Here is a 19033-nt window from a genome sequence, read left to right on the forward strand (position 1 = left end):
CAGTGGAAATGTGTGGCATCTTGGCAGGCAGTGATGAGATATCTATCCTGTTGCCACTGGGTCCCTGGGGTTGGCAGTGGAGTTGCCTGGCTACTAACAATGATGGCTTTAAAAACTGATAATTGATGATTTCTTATCAAGGACATCCATAGAGAACATATTTTAACGTATTCCTGGGGCTGAAAAGAGGGCTCAGTGTTTAAGATCACTGGCTGCTCTTCCAGAGTACACAGGTTCAATTCCCAGCACCGACATGGCAGCTCACAACCACCTGTAATTCCAGTTCCAAGGGGATGAATGCCCTCATTTGACTTCCACAGGCATATACATACTTCATGGACATACATACAGGCAAAATACCCAGTCATAAAACAAAGTAAATAAATAAGAAAACAAATAGCAAAAGAATAGCATGCCAGATGAAGCATATAAAACAATCTTAAAGGAAAAGTAAGTAACAGACTCAAGTAAGAGCCATTTCCTTTTTCTGTGTGTTTGTGGGAGTTTTGTTGTTGTTGTTTTGGCTTTGCTTTGTTTTATTTCTCCTTGGTTTGACTTCGGTTGAGTTTCTAGTTTTTGTTTTCAAGGTCTCCCTCTGTAAGCCTAGCTCATCTCAAACTCACAATCCTTCTGCTTCAGCCTACAAAATATTGGGATTACAGATATGTTCCACCATGCCTTATTTAGGATTTTTTTTAAAAAGTCATTGCTATGTCAGAGCTTCCTAGTTTAAGAGCCATCAAAAAATTAAAGCCTAAAATTAGTGGTAGAAAACGGGGGTAGGCCAACACAAGAAGTATTTTTGACAGCTAGCATGCTCACTGACCCAGCCATCTGCTAAAAATGCTATCCAACCCAGATAGCAGGAGCATAAGAATGTGTATCCTTCTGTCTCTTTCTCCATCTTTCAGGTAAACCAAAAGTCACCTCCCTGGTAGCCTTTCCATCCAGATAAAACTGTTGCTTCTTCTTGAAAGTGGAAGATGTGGGGAAAGTTGGATATCTGCACCCTAATAGCAGACAAATCCAATTATGTTGCAGCAATTTTAATGTGCTTCCAAGACTGAAGCAGTTCACCAAACCTCAGACAGTAAAGATCCAAGGAGCGTGTTTATTTATTTATACCATGCCTCCCTCCAAATAGGATTTGAGGCAGCTCAGTGAGCATGTTAATAATGTGTGTTCTCAAGTTCCTAGTTGTTATTGCGCTGTGCTCCAGGAGATATCATTACCTTGCTTGCTCTTAGAAAAAAAAATCTCACTTTTTTGGTAGGTGGTTTGTTTATTTGTGGAGTTTTCTGAAATTAAGAAAGGGCCTTCTTGCATTCCCACAGGATACATGGAATAGAGAGAAAGAAAGAAAAAGAACTCAAATGTTGGAATAGAGCTACCCTGGGAGAAAGGGAATGGAATGAAGAGCAAAAAGATTTTGGGATATGAAGGGTAGTGTGGATATTAGTGGCCAGTGAGGCCCACAGGAGGTTGGGGTCTGCAAATGGGAGCAGAATTACGGAACAATTACGCTTCTGGTGCTAGAGGGTGATGGAACCCTTCTAGATTGTATTTTCTGGTTTTTAAAAAGTGTGTGTGTGTGTGTGAGAGAGAGAGAGGGGGTGGGGGGAAGGAGAGAGAGTTAATTTATGGAGTTAATTCTCTCTCATACCATGTGGATTCTGGAATGAAAAGTCATCAGGCTTGTGGCAAAAAAAAAACAAAAAACAAAAAAAAACAAAAAAACAAAAACAAAAAAAACAAACAAACCTTGACCTGCTGAGCCATTCCACAGCCCCTAAACTTTTCTTTTTCTTGGAACTTATAACTAGCATACTATGGAATTTAGAAACCTCTAATATTTCAAACCAAACGTATTCCGTGTTTCTGGGTGTGGATCCAGGTCAATGGGTATAAAAGAGGCCCTCTGCAGGCTCAGTGGGCATTGGGTACTATCTCAGGCATTTCATTTATAAAGTGACCACAGACCTCTCTGGAAAACAGGAAATGTTACACTTTTGCTTCCCTTTCGTAGATGAGAAAGCTGACGAGGTAAAAGGAAGCTGTGAGACAGATAAACTGAAGATGGAACTTGAATCTTTTCTGGATCGCAGACGTTTCTGTCTTCTGTGATGGAGAGAGAAGCCGCTATCCAATCCCTTATGTGATACTTAGCATCTGAGGCACAAGACTAATGCCTGCTTGCCCGCATGACAACAAATAAAAGGCCATTCAGTAGATATTGATTGAGTTCCTACTGTGTGCCAGGCATTATGAATCAACATAGTATAAATTCTAAATTTAAATTGCAATTAGAATGTAAATCAGCTTTAATCTATGAAAATGAAATTAGGCCAGCAGGGAGGCCATAAAATGAACCTATTAAAATACATCCCATAAGAGGAAGGGAAGCAGGAAAAATGAGGTGAAGGGACAATGAGATAATGCAATTTTAAAATTGGCTCCTGCTCTCCTGAAATACTTTTAAGATTTTACTGCAAAATTACACAGTCATCAGGAATATGCCATTTTTAAAGAGACTTTTCTCACTTGGGTCAGCGCATAAATAATAATACACGTTTAAAAATGCATGACTATTCATTAAACCATTGACCACTTCCAGCCTATTGAGTACATAAGTATTTTAAAAATTACTTTAATACATATTTACCCAATAGACCAGAAAAGCTCCTTTGGTACATGATGTACATTTTAAAAGCTGCCTACATAAGAAGTTATCGGATCTGAGCCAGAGCATGCTGCCAGCTACATAATATGCATTTTAAAGAACAACCTAATTATGTGCTTACCCAAGAGAACAAAGTTAATACCAAGGGTCAATAATTACTACCTTCCCTTACTACCTTTTATTCTTTTCTGCCAAATAAAGCAGACTAGGAGGAGGGAGTTTATATATGCCCTTTTATCTATGTCTTCTTGACAGCTAGTGACTGAATGTTTTCTTACCCATGCTTCAAAAAAATAAAGACAGAAAGGCCAAAAGGGTGTGCTGGGGGAGAAGGAAAGAAGGAAGAGGAGGGAAGTGGAGGGAGGGAGGGAAGGAGGGAGGGGGGAAGGAGGGAGGGAGGGGGGAAGGAGGGAGGGGATATAGGAAAAAGAAAGGGCTGGAGAGTGGGAGCCAAGAAGATGAAAATATGAAAGATGTGAAATCAAAACTAAATGTGTGGTTCTTAGCAGATGCAGATTGTCCTTCTCTTCCATTTATTGATGGCTTAATCTTTAACCCCTAAATTCAAGAATTTTCTAGTCTTCTCTGCTTCCTTTACTGAAATAGGGATAATTTCCGGCAGGATGGCACAGGCTTAGAAGCCCAGCACTAAGAGGGTGAAGAAGCCTGCATACTTTTAGTCGATTTGTTAATTATCTACTTTAGTAATATTGAGACCTATGTGGGAAATGAACCTCCCATGCCTATAAGTGGTTATGATGATTGCATCATTGTTATAAGAACACCCGTCTTAACTGTGGGTGGGACCATTTCCAGTATCAGATGACAGCAAGCTGAGCACTTGCACGCATCCGCGCATGCATGCGTGCATACATTGCTCCCCTCTGACTATGGAGATCAGGTAAAAGCTGCTACAAGGTCCTGCTGTCCAGGACTTCACCCTGAGCTGTGAGCTTAAATAAGCCCTTTCTCCCTTAGGTTGCTTTGTTCAGATTACTTTATCAAAGCAACAAGAAATCAAACTATGTAGAGGGCCAACTTGTGCTACATAGGAAGACCCTAAAAACAACAACAAAAAAGACCAACAATATATATATCCCCTTTCTTTGTGGCAAAACATAATAAGACAGGCTCCTTTTGTCATGTGCACAAACACTATGGTCCTGTTATTTTAGTTACTAAGTCTGTCCATTAACAAGATTCAGGGAATTTCTCGGCAGAATTACCTGTTCCTGTTCATACACACACACACACACACACACACACACACACACACACACACACACTCAAAAGCTGAAATTCCAGCAGATGGACTAGATCATTAATATCTCTGTCCTCATTTGGTCATGATGTCAGAACTGATGCTCCATCTGAGAGAAGCAACTGGGCAGCTTCGACTGTCCCTCGACAGCCAGAACTTCTCCCTCCATTTCTGGTGCTGTGTGTCTCTCTGTTCAGTTCTACTGAGCACAGTCTAACGGAAATAGCACTTAGACTCAAGTATTAGGTGCTAGCTCCATCTGAAACTGTGGGTGATATGTCTGAGAATGCAGATGCCTCCCACATGCAAAACTCCTAGCATTGTTCTCTCTCGTCCCCAACAGAGCTAGTGTGCTTAGTGGCATTGCTTATTTTATTTAAAGCATTCGCTTACTTCTGTTTACCATTGCTCCCCCCATTGCTAAGCCAATTATATCCCATTTACAAAAACAGAACCAAAAAAAAAATCAAAGAAATTTATCACAAGGTCTAATCGAGTCTCATAGATTGCTGTATTCCGAATGTATTTCTTTCAGCCAATCTAACAAGATGAACTGGGAGTTATTACGATCAGATTACTAAGAACAGAATCAAGGGAAAACACAAGGACATTCTATACTCTCCTCTTCTTTATGCACATGGGAAGTGCACACACTTGCACACATCATACACATGAACACACAGAGAGACAGATCTAACATACAAACTGAACAAACATACAAGAGGGCTGCTGAAAAGCCGCCAGCTCTTTAATGTTTGTTACTTCTACAGGCTGTGCTTTTGTACCTGTTAGTACAAAATTTTTACTTTTCTTTCACTGATAACTTTAAAATTAAAGTTTTCACCTTATCAAATTAATTTTGAGGATGGTTGGATTAAGTTAAGCAAAAGAAACAAGTGATTTTTCTGTCATCGATGTGTTGGTATTGTGACAAACTTATTTTCCTGCATACCCCACTCAATATGATCTTTTCTACTTCCATCCATTTACCTGAAATTCCAGTGTTTCCATTTTCTTTGCAGCTGAATAATATTCCTTGCATATATGTACCATATTTTTGTCATCCATCTGTTGAAGGACATTTGCATTGTTTCTATTCCCTGACTGTTGTAAATAGGGAAGCTATGGACATTAATGAAAAGTATCTGTAGAGTAGGATGTCAGGTACTTTGGGCATATGCCCAGGAATGGTATAGCTGGGTCAGATGTTAGATTTTTTTATTTAATTTGTTTTCTTTTTTGTTTGTTTGTTTGTTTGTTTTCCATGCTGTTTTACAAAGTGACTGTATCATTTGCATTCCCACCAACAGTAAATGAGACTTCTTATTTCTTTACGATGTCGCCAGAATTTGTTGTCAGTTGTTTTGATGGTCTTAGGCATTATGGCTCGGGCGATACGAAATCTCAAATTTATTTTAATTTTCATTTCCCTGATAACTGAGAATGATGAACACAGCTGGGTGTGTTGGCACGCACTTTTAATCCCAGCACTAGGGGAGGCAGAGGCAGGCAGATCTTGGCTATTAGCCATCTCTAGTCCTGGTTGTAGAAGTTTGGGGAATCCTCTGACTATACAGATAATGTAAGGATCATTTAGACTATTGATCTCCCGTCCTGGTTGTGGGAGTTTGGAGAGCCCCTGGATGTAAGGGTTATTTATATTGCTAGCCACCTCTGGTCCTGGTTGTAGGAATCTGATGTGTCCTGGGTCAAAATATAATGAAGATGATCTGGCTGTTAATCACTTTCAATTCCCAGCTTTCTGGATAGAAGAACAGGATTTTTTTTTCTTACATCTTTCCCATTGGAAAGACAACCCTGTGTGTTTAACATTCCTAGTTTCTCCAGAGATCTGCTGGTACAAGGACCTTCATGCTATGTTCCCAACACAGACTACCAGAAAGCCTGCTGTGAAACAGTCTCTTTTAGAATTGGCTGAAATAAAGCTAGAACAATGACAGTATCTATCAATGGGCATATTAATGTGGACATTTTTAGACAAGTGACTCCTGGAGGAATTAGCCTTTCCCAAGAATGATCTCTTTTAGTGTTTATCCAATTCACAGTGGTCAGCTTTGAAACTTTATAAACAAACAACAAAAACAGACTCAGCCAGTCCTATTTAGATATATTTGTGCATACACATACAAGTGTGTGTGTGTGTGTGTGTGTGTGTGTGTGTGTGTGTGTGTGTGTGTAACAAGTATAAGCAAAGAAAAAGTAACTGTCAACTTGAGGGTGACTTGGGGGGAAGTTCAAGAGAGGATAACTAGGAGAGGCTGGAGGGAAGAGAGAGGGGAAAAAGTGATGTAGTTCTTTCTAAATTTAAAACATTAAAAAATAATAAAAGAAATGGATTGAGTTCATGTCATAAAACAAGTTATAAACTAAAAGAAAGAAAGAAAGAAAGAAAGAAAAGAAAGAAAGAAAGAAAGAAAGAAAGAAAGAAAGGGATTAGATTCAGTTAATCTGTAAGGATATGGAAATTCCCATGCTCACACTTGGTTTCCCTTCTTGCCCTCTCGGCACAGGCTAATGTACTATATAAAACAGAAGTAAGATACAGGGAGCCTTCTTAATTTGATCTGACTGGCCAGACTTATTTTAAACTGGACTTTAAGATAAAGATCAGGTGAAGATGCAAAGTTCAATATCTGTCTCGCTACAGATGCTGCAGACAAATGACCTATTGACTAACTCATTGGAAAACTCCATCAATAGTTTCAAATTCCACATAACCTCAAAGGATTCTGAGTTTTCTTGTTTCTGTTTTGTTTAGCAGAGTAGATGAAGCAAGATGGAACAAGGTTTGCTGAGGGGTGGTTGGTTGAAAAATCAACCCTTATTAAGTAGTAGAACTAGGGCAATGATTTAAGTTTGTAAATTAATCGGATACGTCATGGAGATTCCAATTTCTATGGGATTCTATTTGATCATGGATACAACCATTTGCTTCAAAGACCACATAAGCTTCCATGCATGGCTTCTAAAATTACACCTAATCTTTTTTTTTTTCTATAAACCACCTATTATCATCTACTTACTGTTTCTCATCCATAGTCCCAAACCTAGGCAGAAACATAATCAGTCAAAACTTAGTCAGGAAGGAAATCAGAACAAAGAATATTTTGAGTTTTTATTGGAGGCAAAGGAGTTGAAGATGACCCATACTGAGTTCATTGCTTCTGAGGATTTCTGGAAGTGCCACTGGCACATTTTCTTCCTGCCGACAAAATCTGTAACTCTGACAAGTGGACTGTGCAGTTTATTATCTTTCTATCCCTCTTTCTAGACTTGTAAACCTTTCAGTAATTGATTTCCTTATGAGTAGATAGTGAGGTAAAATTTACAGGTCCGTGGACTTGAATTGGATGGAGAGGGAATAGGGGTACAAGAGCTGAGCTGTCCAATATGTCATAAACCCAAGAAACTCTACAGCACTCAAAGAAATTCAAAACACAAAGGAAAAGAGAAACTTCGGGTTCCAGGTCCCAAAACATGAAAGACGAGTTGCTAAAAACCTGACAACAAAGAGTTCTGTGAGTCTTAAAATGAGAAGGTCTCCACTTGTCGATCACTTCTCCCTGGTGGGGCAGCCTTGCCTGGCCACAGAGGAAAGAGGATGCAGGCAGTCCAGAAGAGACTTGATAGGCTGAGGTCAGATGATAGGGGAGGAGGGCTCCCCCTTTTTGAGAAGTAGGGGATGGAGGGGAAAGAGGATGAGGGAGGAAGGGTGGGACCAGGAGGACATGAGGAAGGGGCCCACAATTGGCATATAGAGTGGACAAAAAAAATTTTTTTTGGCTGGTGCCTTAGTTTGAGCGGGACCCCTGTGCCCAAATCTGCCTATCATAATGTTCTACTTGTAGGCTTCTAGGACCCTCTGGGTCCTTCTACTTGGCCATTCTCCCATGCTTCTCTCATCTAGAGTCCCAATAGAATGTCCTCCTTTCTGTCTCAGTTTCCTGGTAAGTGAAGGCTTTTGTGGGACATGCCCCTTGGGCTAATATGCAGATATAAGTGAGTATATACCATTTGAGTCTTTCTGCTTCTGGGTTAAGTCACTCATTATGATCATTTCTAGCTCAATCCATTTATCCACAAATTTCGGGAATTCCTTGTTTTTAATAGCTGAATAGTATTCCATAGTGTATATGTACCACAGTTTCTTTATCCATTCTTCTATTGAGGGACACTTAGGCTGTTTCCATGTTCTGGCTATTATGAATAAGGCTGCTATGAACATGGTTGAGCAAATTTTCTTGCTGTGTGCTGGAGCATCTTCTGGGTATACAGCCAAGGACAATACAGGCGGTAAACCTTAAGCCCCTACCCAGATCTAGACAATGGACAGAACACTCTCCACAGTAGAGTGGAGAGTGGGATATGACTTTCTCACATACTCTGGTGCCTCACCTTTGACCATGTCCCCTGGAGGGGGAGACCTGGTGGCACTCAGAGGAAGGACAGCAAGTTACCAAGAAGAGACTTGATACCCTATGATCATATAGAGGGGGAGGTAATCCCCCTCAGGAACAGTCATAGGGGAGGGGAATAAGGGGAAATTGGGAGGGAGGGAAGAATGGGAGGATACAAGGGATGGGATAACCATTGAGATGTAACAAGAATAAATTAATAAAGGAGAAAAAAAATGTAAAAAAAAAAAAAAAAAGAAAAGAAAAGAAAAAAAAATTTTTTTAAAGGAAGCACAGAGGAAAAACCAAAAGTATCCAAAATCTATATCCAAACTTTGACTCTAAACTTTTTTCATTTCAATAGAAATAACAATTTTAATAGTTTCTTATGATTTTACATTTAGAAGGTATTCTGTATTACTTAAGAATGTGAACTTGAAAAAAAACACTGTTGTATATTCTGTAGTTGTCTCTACCTAGTCCTTGAAATGTAACTATATATCTCAGAATTTTCTATCTCTGGGGCTATAAAAATTCTTCCTTCTTTTGAACAGGGCCAGTTACTTAAATATGTGGGTGCAATTCATTTTGCTGCTCCCTGGTGATGAGTGCTAGGTTGTTTCTAGGATTTTGTTGTTATATACAGTGTGATGATATCTTATGCCTCTAAACATGTATGTGCATATCGCACATTCCCTAATACGAGATGCCTTGATGAGTGGATGCATATTTAAACATGGACAGGTATAGATCAAATTCTAAATTCCTGTCCATCGAAGTAAACCAAGTAGTCTTTTTAATCGCCACAAATAAATACCCCTCTTCTACAGCCTTGCAGTTATAAGGTTTAAGAAATGTTCTGTTTTAGCATGACAACTATTAGGATGTTTTCCTAAAAGAAAGGTTAAGGACTATTTCGTGTATTTAACAGATGAATTTTCCTCAGAGCCAGCTGCTTCTGTCTATCACCCGTGTTTCTTTTCTACTGTTGGTTTTACGTAGTGCTTTGTAGACATTCGTTGCATATCAAATAAACTTGTCTTCTATCTGTGAAAAATGAGAAGGGCTCTAGTCTGGGCATTATAACCCTGTAGCATGAGTTAGGCCTTTGTTATCTACAAAGTGCGGGCATTAAAGTGTTTGGCCTCTAAGGGTCAATCCAGCTATAAAATTCTCTCTTGATTCTGAAAGAGACCTACCACCTCCCTGTGAATCCAGAGTTCCCTCTTCTTCATACATTTCCCCATGAATTTTCTCCAGTTTCCAGGTCTAATCCTGGGTAAATATTTTCTCTCCTGGGACAGTCAAGCTGCCTGGTAATGAATGTAGTGTAATTGGCTAATAATGAAGATGTTTGCAGATAATGGTCAAATGAATGACCCTTGCCACAAGTAATAACATTTGAAGCACAAATGGATTCCCAAAGACCAAAGCACTATGAACTAAAAGACTGCAATTAGAATGATGAGACGAGAGGAGGTAGACTTAATCTTTAATGCATAAGTAATAGTCTACCCTCCTCATCATAAAACTGTCCCAGGTGATTTGTCTGATGTGAGAAGTTCAAAGTAGAAAGAGCTAGAACAATGCCACAGTGTCATCATTATTAGCATAGCCTGAACGCAGACTCAGGCGTAAGTATCTTTGTGGCAAAATTCTAGGCAGCATCATTGGGGCAGCTGACAATCTCATCCAGTAGTCAGTGTTCTTAGCTAAACTGTGCCACAGTTATTTTAAAGACTAAAGTAAACAGGATATCTATCACATAGTACACATGACAATGCTTCCTACCATTATTAGCATTAACGCTTTTCTGAAGAATCAGCAATGATCCCAAATCTCACGACCTGTAGCTATTATTCCTCCTGTACTGAGAGCTATTAAAGGCCTAATTCTTTTATAAAATGAACTGATACTGTAAGATCACCAGTGATCAAATAGCTTAGCGTAGTTTAGCCTAAAAAAAATGTAGTGTGATCATTTTGTAGTTGCATTTGCACACCTAACCGTTAGAATACTGCTTTTCATCCCTTCTCCTTTCCATGATTTGTACCCCACATCAGTGAGAAATTGTCTTAAGTCATAACAGTTACCAGTTATTCAGAAAATTTCTAAATGCTGAAAATAGATTTAATAAAATGGAAAAGGACTGAACAACCTGTACTATAAGTCAAATTAGGACCTAAGAGAACCTAATCTAAATCAGAAACCCTCTAGATTTATACACATCGTTAGCCCTTGGACCTTACATCTTTGGGCTATTCTATGTATTACTATGATAGCTGTTTTAATGTTTCATTCAAAGCTTAAGCTCTTATCTTTAGACTTTTTTTAAACGTCATCTTTGATGAAATACTAGTTATAGGACAATGAATTTCTTCTACCAACAAAAGCCAAGCGCAAGCCTCATACAGAGGAACTTGAGTGCACAAAGAAAGCCCTCTGCTGTTGAAGTTATTTTTATAAAAACATTGTTTGTTTCACTTAGCTTATTTCTCAGTGCAGCTATCACACATATAATTGAGACTACCTTATAATACAAGGCTTCAAAACACAATCTGGGCAGTTTAAGTCTGTTCTTAACCCTTTGTGCTTCGTATTTTGTCTTATTCCCAGCAAACATCCCAGGGATGCTTGCACTTTGTAGCTGTCCTCGGCTCTAGCTCCTTCCTCCTGATCTTCCTTGGTCTTCTACCATTGGCTCAATCCCCTGGATGAATTTCCTAACTCCTCCTCCCCTGGCTAGCAGGAAGTCCAGCCCTATTCTCTCTCCAGTTCATTGATTGGCTGTAAGCACTTTATTAACATAACAGGGGACCAATCGGGAAGCAGAATTTACAGAAAGTCAGAATTTAAACTACAGAATAGCCTCATGCCTACACTCTGCCCTCTGCAACCTTTCATCTTCAGGGTACAGAGGGTTCCCCAGTGCTAACTATAAGAAATCGACCTAACTTTTTGCCGTCTATGACTCCATTGCACGTTCCAAGTTAGAATGACAAAACTGAAGTGTCAGGGAAGGTTGTCACTTCTTCTTCCAGCCTTATCACTGATGGCCTAGCTACAGATGACCTTTAAACCATCAGGGCAATTTCATTAAGCCTTTTGAATTTAATTGAGTTTATTATAGGGGGAGTTCATGTGCCACAGTGCATGGTTTTGGCACAGGAGCCAAAATCCAACTTTGCAAAACAGGTTCTCCCTTCCACTAGGGATTCTGGAATCTGTTAGACTTGTACAGCAAGCACTTTTATGGACTGAGCCATCTCAGTCCTCATCATAAATTTTATTGCTATTTATGGCTTTACTACTGGAGCCCAGGATTCCTTGGTTATCTTTCTTCTTTAAATTTTCTTATTTTCTCCAAACAATGAAATAAATAAAATAGCTCAAAGTTGATGTCACAAACTTTAACACTAGACTTACGTATTTTCGTTCCTTCTCCTTTATTGACATTTTTATTTGCCCATGATCCAAGGTGAGGGTAAATCTATACCTTTCAGTAGACCTTTAGGTCTGGGTGATGTGCCCTTCATTGCATTATCAAGGTTATGTTTACTAGTGCTCCTTCAGGCCTCAACTACCCAGCTAAAAGTCCTTTTTCTATTACTATAATTTCATCATTGCTATATCTATACCATCCTCAGTTTTATTCTTAGCTAACTTGTCAGCAGCATTGATATATTTGATCATTGCTCCTTCTTAGCATCATCTCTAAAATTCAGCATCTTACAAAGAACATTTAGTCTGCCTGTTAATTCCTCCTATGCTCAACCTCTTATTGATTGAGAAAGCTCAGGGATCAGTCTCTAGACATCTTCTATTTTCTTTCTTCGCTCACCTCTTTGGTATCTCATCCAGTTTCAAGCTTTTAAATGGGACCTATCACTTCCAAATTCATTATCCAGCCAGAATCTAGCTTCTCCACATCAAATTGCTACATTGGCTCGAGTGCTCAAACTAAACTCCCAAACCAACTCTGCTCCCCCAAACTTTCCACAACATTGGGTCTTAAACGGAGATGAATGATATTGAGAAGTTTGAACAGAAAAGTGAATTTTTTTTTACTTGTAATTTTTCCTAGACTGTCTGCTGCTGCAGTGTTGAGAAGTCTCAAAAGCAAGAAGACCACACTGGAAGATGTTTCAGTCATCTAGACATGCTGTAATGATGGCATGGACCAGAGCAGTGTAAGATGTGTTTGGTATGGAAAGTGTTAAGGTGTAGTTGCTTGCTGCGTATGGTTTGGATTGAAAAGTGGTAGGATTTACTGTTTGATAAGATAGGATAAGTGGGGGGGGGGGAGTGAAAGAGGGAGGGGAAGGAGAGAGGGAGATCAAATAAGATCTGAAGGTTTAAAAAAAAAAAGAACTGAAGGTTTTTAGCTTGAACATTTAGAACAATGTTGTTCTTCACTAAGCGAGTCTGTGCCTACTCTTATTATATCTTCTGCTGTGTTCAGTTGGTATCGTTAGGAGGCATGCTTTTTTTCTGAAGGAAAATGGAAGAGGAGTGGATCTGGGAAGAGAAGAGAGAGTGGGGACTGGGAGAAACCAGGGGTAAAGGAAACTGTGGTCAAGTTGCTTTGTATAAGAGAAGAGTAAAAACATAAAAACAACTAGCATCATTCCAAGGCTAGCCTGACCTCTACAGTAAGACAATCTTTAAAAGAATAAAATAAATAAATGTAGAAGCCTCAGCTCCTACTTTCATCCTTTCATGTTTTGCTTGTCTTGATAGTATCTCAGCATGCATCATGGTTAAGATATAAATCCCTGTCGGGGAAGAAAGCAAGAATTTTTGTTTCTCTTTTGTTCTCTGCCTTTTTTTTGTTTATTTATTTGTTTGTTCCTTGAGACAGGATTTCTCTTGTAACCTTGGCTGTCCTGGAATCACTTTGTAGACTAGGCTGGCCTCAAACTCACAAGAGATCCACCTGCCTCTGCCTCCTTGAGTGTTGGAGTTACAGGCATGAGCCACCATGGATATTCTCTGGCTTCTTAAGTGCATAAAAATAAAACAACTTTAAAGCTATAAAGTTCTTAGACATTTATCATGAAAAACATGATAGAATCACAACAGTGCTGTAATAATAAATAACAATACTATACATCAAGGTGTTTTAGTGGCTTTGTATATAGATGTCTATTCACATAATTAAAATTTTAATTTCCATAATTAACCTAATAAGTAGGTTACATTATATCCACATTTTCAAGACTCAGAGATGTTAATTATGAGGTTCATAGCATGCTACATCACAATATGCCACCTTAGTGTGTGAGAAAATCAAATGAAGAAGACCATTCCCTCCCTGCCTCCAACACCCCTATCCACAGTACGGGAGATGAAAGTCAGAAAGAGTTCTCTACCCTGAAGCAGGCCATAATACCTACCTGGCATTATGCATTACCCATAAGACCCTTACATGAGAGTACCCAATTTATATGGAAAGAATGGCCCTGTCTCTAAAGACACTGAGTTACCTTGCAAGGCTTGAACATGTAGCTCTTGTTAAGGCCCCATTAACTGTACTGTCAATGCTTCCTTCTTTCCTTGTCAATCCCCACCTTTCCACAACTGTCACATTTATCAGCTGTCACAAACACATACACACACACACACAGCCATCTCCGTCCCTTTGGCTATTTTAAAGGCGACCACATTGCAAACAGTTACATAAATTTGTATGCTTTTCTCTTGAAAAATATGTCTTTTGTGACACAGATCTCAGCCATGAACCTAATGATAAGAATGAAAGATATTTATTCTTCTATAAATTATTGAACTTCCTCAACATTATACTGTGTAGAGTATATACAAATTTATATTTACATTGTACTGGATCTGTTTGTTCTGTGACAATTAGAGAAACAAAATCTGTTTTTCAAGATTGGGACAAGAATTGTAGCTCACATATACAGAGTCTACGGTAATTACAGTGTGAACTTTACATATTATCTAAGGATCTACGCATTGTCTTACTGCCACACCACTGAGAAATGGTGGAAGATTTAGGAGGTGAGATCCAGTTGAAGGAGGCTATATCCTGCGTATACGTGCTGAAAAAAAAAAAGGATATTACAAACACAACTCCTACTCTCCCATTCAATCTGTGTCCCAGCCTCCAAGAAGTGTATCACTTTGTTCAGCCGTAAGTTCAGCCCATGGTGTACAAGGTCCAAACACTATGAGGCCAGGTGAACAGGGACTAAAACTATGAACCAAAATAATTCTCTAATTTGATCTCCTGGGTTATGTTGCAGTGCTGAGGGGAAAAAAATGACTGGTTTATGGCACTGTTTCTAACTCTGGCACGTCAGTTCATGGAGGCAACAATTATGTTGTGACTGCTCAACATCTAGAGTAAAATTCGGTACAAGAAATATGAAAACCCCTTTAAAAATGAAATGGTCTACTACACAGCCTTCCCATCTGTGTTTTGACTGACAGCATAGTATTTAAATGAGAGCTTTAAATACTTACCTGGCAGGAGAGATCCCATGGTCACAAAGCTGGTTTTCCCAGGGTGAAGCTTATCCATTGCACTCCGAGTGTGCTGACCCCTGTGATTTTTCTCAAATGTGGGGAACTCAACTGCATAATCTTGTGGTATTGGGGTCCTCGTTCATGCTATCCCCTGAGAAGAAGAAAAAAAATGAGTAAAAAGAGACCTTCAAAAGTGCACAGATGAAAATTAATCTTTTCTGTCTATGGAAAAAATGATTTGAGTTTGTTTCTATTGTTGGCTTCTCAGCTTAGTAGTTGCATTGTGCAAGCCTGTTTCAATGACCCTGTTGTCTAACAATGTGCACATATTTGTTTTCCAAGTCAAAGGGGGAAGGTATTATGAGCCACTCAATATTTGCTTTATTTGTCCAAGATTCTAACCTCCTCATTTAAGCTATGGAGCTTCACTATGTAGAAATCTTTACACCGCAGGCCTGCTGACTGCCATAAACTCGGCACAGGAACCACAGAGGAACCAGCAATTAAGCTCCATACAGCGACTCTCGAATGAAGAGGGTAGATTGATGTCCCCATTTGTGTTCCAGTGCCCCAAAATGCTATCACAGCATGAACAGCTGCGTGAGAGCTCTACAGAATTTGTATTCAGGAAAACAAGCTAAAGGTCAACACGCATATATATATTTATAATGGAAATGGTGTTTGCTAATCGATGAGGAGAAATGCTTCTTCCTTCGTAGGAACTTTACAAACTTTTCTGCTGAGAGCCTGCGATCAACCCTAGAAAACCCTTACAAATTACAATTCAATATAGTCTCAGATACTTAAGACAAAGGGTTTTAAACTGCTTGTCTACTGACTTTCCAATTCCTATGCTAACATTAAGATGCCATATTAAGTATGAAGTTTTCGTACCAATTAAGGAGGGAAAATAATATATTGTATAACTAGTATAAAATTTTTAAAGGAATACTTCTTTTGAAATGTATACTGTGATCTAAATATCTTAGATTTGCAAATATTGTTTTATTGTAAAGTATGGGTGAAGAATGGCAGCTTCACAGGTGACAATAATTATCAAGAACCTTTAATAAATGTAATTCTTCCTGCAAGTACTTGTATGTAAAGGTGTCCTCTACCTCTAATGTCCAAGCCTATAAACCTGGAATTTATGTTTCTCTTGTCTATTTAGACGTAGTAGCATTGTTTGTATGACTCACATCGATGCCTAGAAAAGCACATCACTAACAAAGCATCATTTTTGGAACATATCATCAGCTTCTCAACAAACCTCTGCTTAATTTTTTTAATACTACATCAGTGGTTCTCATGCCTTCCTAATGCCGCAACCTTTTAATGCAGCTCCTCGTGTCGTGGTGACCCCCGCCCCCCCAACCACAAAATTATTTTGTTGCTACTTCATAACTGCAATTTTCTACTGTTGTGATCATAAAGTAATATCTGATACGCAAAGCCTCAAAGGGGTCTCAACCCACGGGTTGAGAACCACTGCACTATGTTGTTCGATAGGAGCACTTCTCAAGAATCCACATCCGCCCGTCAAGTGTCTCCTATCAGGAAGCACGACTCCTGCACCTGATAAACACTCTGTACCAAACACTTTCTCCCACTCTGTTCATATAACTGCTGTCTACTGTTTTTGTTTCATCATCTCTCTTCTTCAGCAGCCAGCTCTCATAGCCCTTTTTAGAGAGTGTTTGCACAGAGTACATTTCTGATTTTTTTTTTTTTAGTTCTCACGGCATAAATATAATCTCTTAATGTCATTAGTCACATAATACAAATCATACTCCGACTTCCAGGAACGTCTTACAAAACCCATGACTAATATCTCTTTACAAAGCCTCAACCGCTCCCTCCCCTAGCCTCCGCCCCTGCTCATTTACTTTTCCACAAATAGAGCTCTCATAACACTCACTCTCTCGCCTGCTCCTCATAAACAGTTATTAGTAAATACCAGCTGGATTAAATTTGGTTTTATTCTTTTCCTAATTAGGTTTTTAGTTACTTTGGGTTGTTAATGCATTTCTCGGTTTAAAATGGGGTTTAGTTTCAGAGATGAGTGCCTCTGGAAAGTATTGGTGTGGTAATGTGCAACATATTAAGTTAGTGGAGGAGGAAAAAAATTAGAACGAATGAAAAAGAGACAAAGATTTAAAGGTGCTAGAACAGCACCCCCAGTTAGCATAAAGCTATGGGAAAGCTACCACCAGCACGAGGCCAAGAACACCAAACAAGCATAATAAGAAAAATACCTAACTTGCATACATTATTTGTAAAATGCAAATTACCATGAGTGAGGTATGGTGGACAGGATGACGCAATAGATGAGGTAGCGGCTGTGTATGGGCAAAAGAATTCAGGAAAGGGGTTGCTAAGAAGCCATTGTGCCATTGGTACCCGTATCCAGGGAGTGGCATTCTACCATGAGGAAGAAATAATGAAGTTTAAAATTTTGTCAATTCATAAGATGCTTTTGGTTTAGTTAGCAAAAATGTCTCGTGCTGAAGAATGATGGCCTAATATTCAAAATAGAGTTGAAATAACTATTTAATAAATAACTTCAATTAATTGTTCTACCAAAATTCAAAAATTCTTTATCCTATCCCTTAGATTGATAAAAATTATAACAAACCAAAAAACTTCTAAGAATTTTTGAACATGTGTACATCTTAATTATAACCCTATTTGTTAGCAGCTCCACAGAGTGGTTAAAGGCACAGTTTTTGCTCTCAGACTAGCATGTCCCAATCATTAACATGCCCTTCATTGGCCATGTGCCTTTGGGATCCATGGTGTCTTTATGGGACTCTCTTTGTTCATATGTAACATACACTTAGGCCACACAGTAGTTATGGTGTAAGTTAGAAAATGCAACATGTGTAAATTGCCTGTTATGCAAGTTAAATTGTTAATACCAATAACAAAAATGGTGTCAGAATCACTTTAAAAGCAATCTGATCTGTTAAGATGGCTCAGTGAGTAAAGGTATTTGCCCCACACACACACACACGCACACACATGCACACACACGTGCAGACAAGAGGTATTATCCGAAAATGACGAAGCCTCTTCTAGGAATGTGGCCAAGTGCAGAAAACTGAGCACATGGTGTGCCATTAATCACACATGGTTTTGCAGAGTTGAATGCAATATTATGAATTACCCATTAAGTATTAACAGCAGAATGAATTAAGGAAATTGTCCATAATACCTAACATTTTCATTATAACACAATGCAAAATAGTGTCTCTAAATTCTAGAGCAAACCACTGTCCAATTGTAGCATGGTTACTTTTAAAAACAGAAATGCTTTTTACTTTTTAAGAAACAAATAAAACAGCATTAATATATCCAAGATTTACCCTAAAACACTGTTCACTGTTTCCCATCTAAGAGATCTAAAAGTACCAAGAAAAAAAAAAAGATGCTTCTAGAACTCCTCAAGCTATAATGAACCTAACATGGAAACTCAAGATTGTGAATAATAAACAAGTTTACCAGGACAAGTGTGATGCACATCACAGCAAAAGCCCCGTGGCACCAAAAATAATGATGGAACACCACATGCTTGACTGGGGTGCAGCAGCAGCTGTCAGACCAGCATGGTATGTAAGTGTGAGCCACAGAAAACTTGTGTTTAAGTGTAGTCAACAGGCCCACTGTGCTCCTAGGAGCTGTGGCAGGCACTTCAGACAGCATCCTTAATTATTATTTAAATGAAGGCAAGGTGATTAATGATATCCTTTCTCATTTTTTAAGTACGAAATATGAAGCCAACTCCACATAAATTCCTTTACCTTGCAGACTGAGCAACACTGTCTCATTATAATACATTTCCATAAATCACCCAGGATTGCATGGAGAAAGCAGCAGGCTCTTCCTCTGAACTTCTTTTTCTCACACTGGTTTTTCTATCTCTCTGATACCTAGCCTACTTTATAACATCCTTCTAAGTGAAAGTGACTGTCGCAAACATTTAATGGCACAGCTTATTCCTCAGAAATAGTTGTAACATCCATAGGCTACCGTATTGACTAGTAAAAAGCATTAAGACAACAAATAATTATTTAAGAATGGTAGAAGGAGGTTAAAAAGAAAAAAACCAGGAAAGAATAAAGAAAGGAGAAGAAAAGCAAGAGAAACTATCAGAAATGTTTCAAGTCACATATATTATGTGTGATTGAC

At 38.8% G+C, this 19033-nt stretch overlaps 1 long non-coding RNA gene across 4 annotated transcripts in view; it reads right to left on the reverse strand.

The window, feature by feature from the left end:
• Nucleotides 1-17219, reverse strand: part of LOC311585393 — a 92351-nt gene extending 75132 nt beyond the window's left edge. For all 4 annotated transcript variants that reach the window (XR_014775208.1, XR_014775209.1, XR_014775210.1 and 1 more), the window contains exons 1-2: nt 17137-17219; nt 14843-14996 (exon numbers count right to left, since the gene is read on the reverse strand). This is a non-coding gene — a long non-coding RNA (uncharacterized lncRNA). The remainder of the gene's footprint in view (nt 1-14842; nt 14997-17136) is intronic.
• Nucleotides 17220-19033: the final 1814 nt, after the last annotated feature.

The sequence above is a fragment of the Acomys minous genome (genome assembly GCF_964271855.1).
Source record: "Acomys minous genome assembly, chromosome: 15".
NCBI classification, from domain to species: domain Eukaryota; kingdom Metazoa; phylum Chordata; class Mammalia; order Rodentia; family Muridae; genus Acomys; species Acomys minous.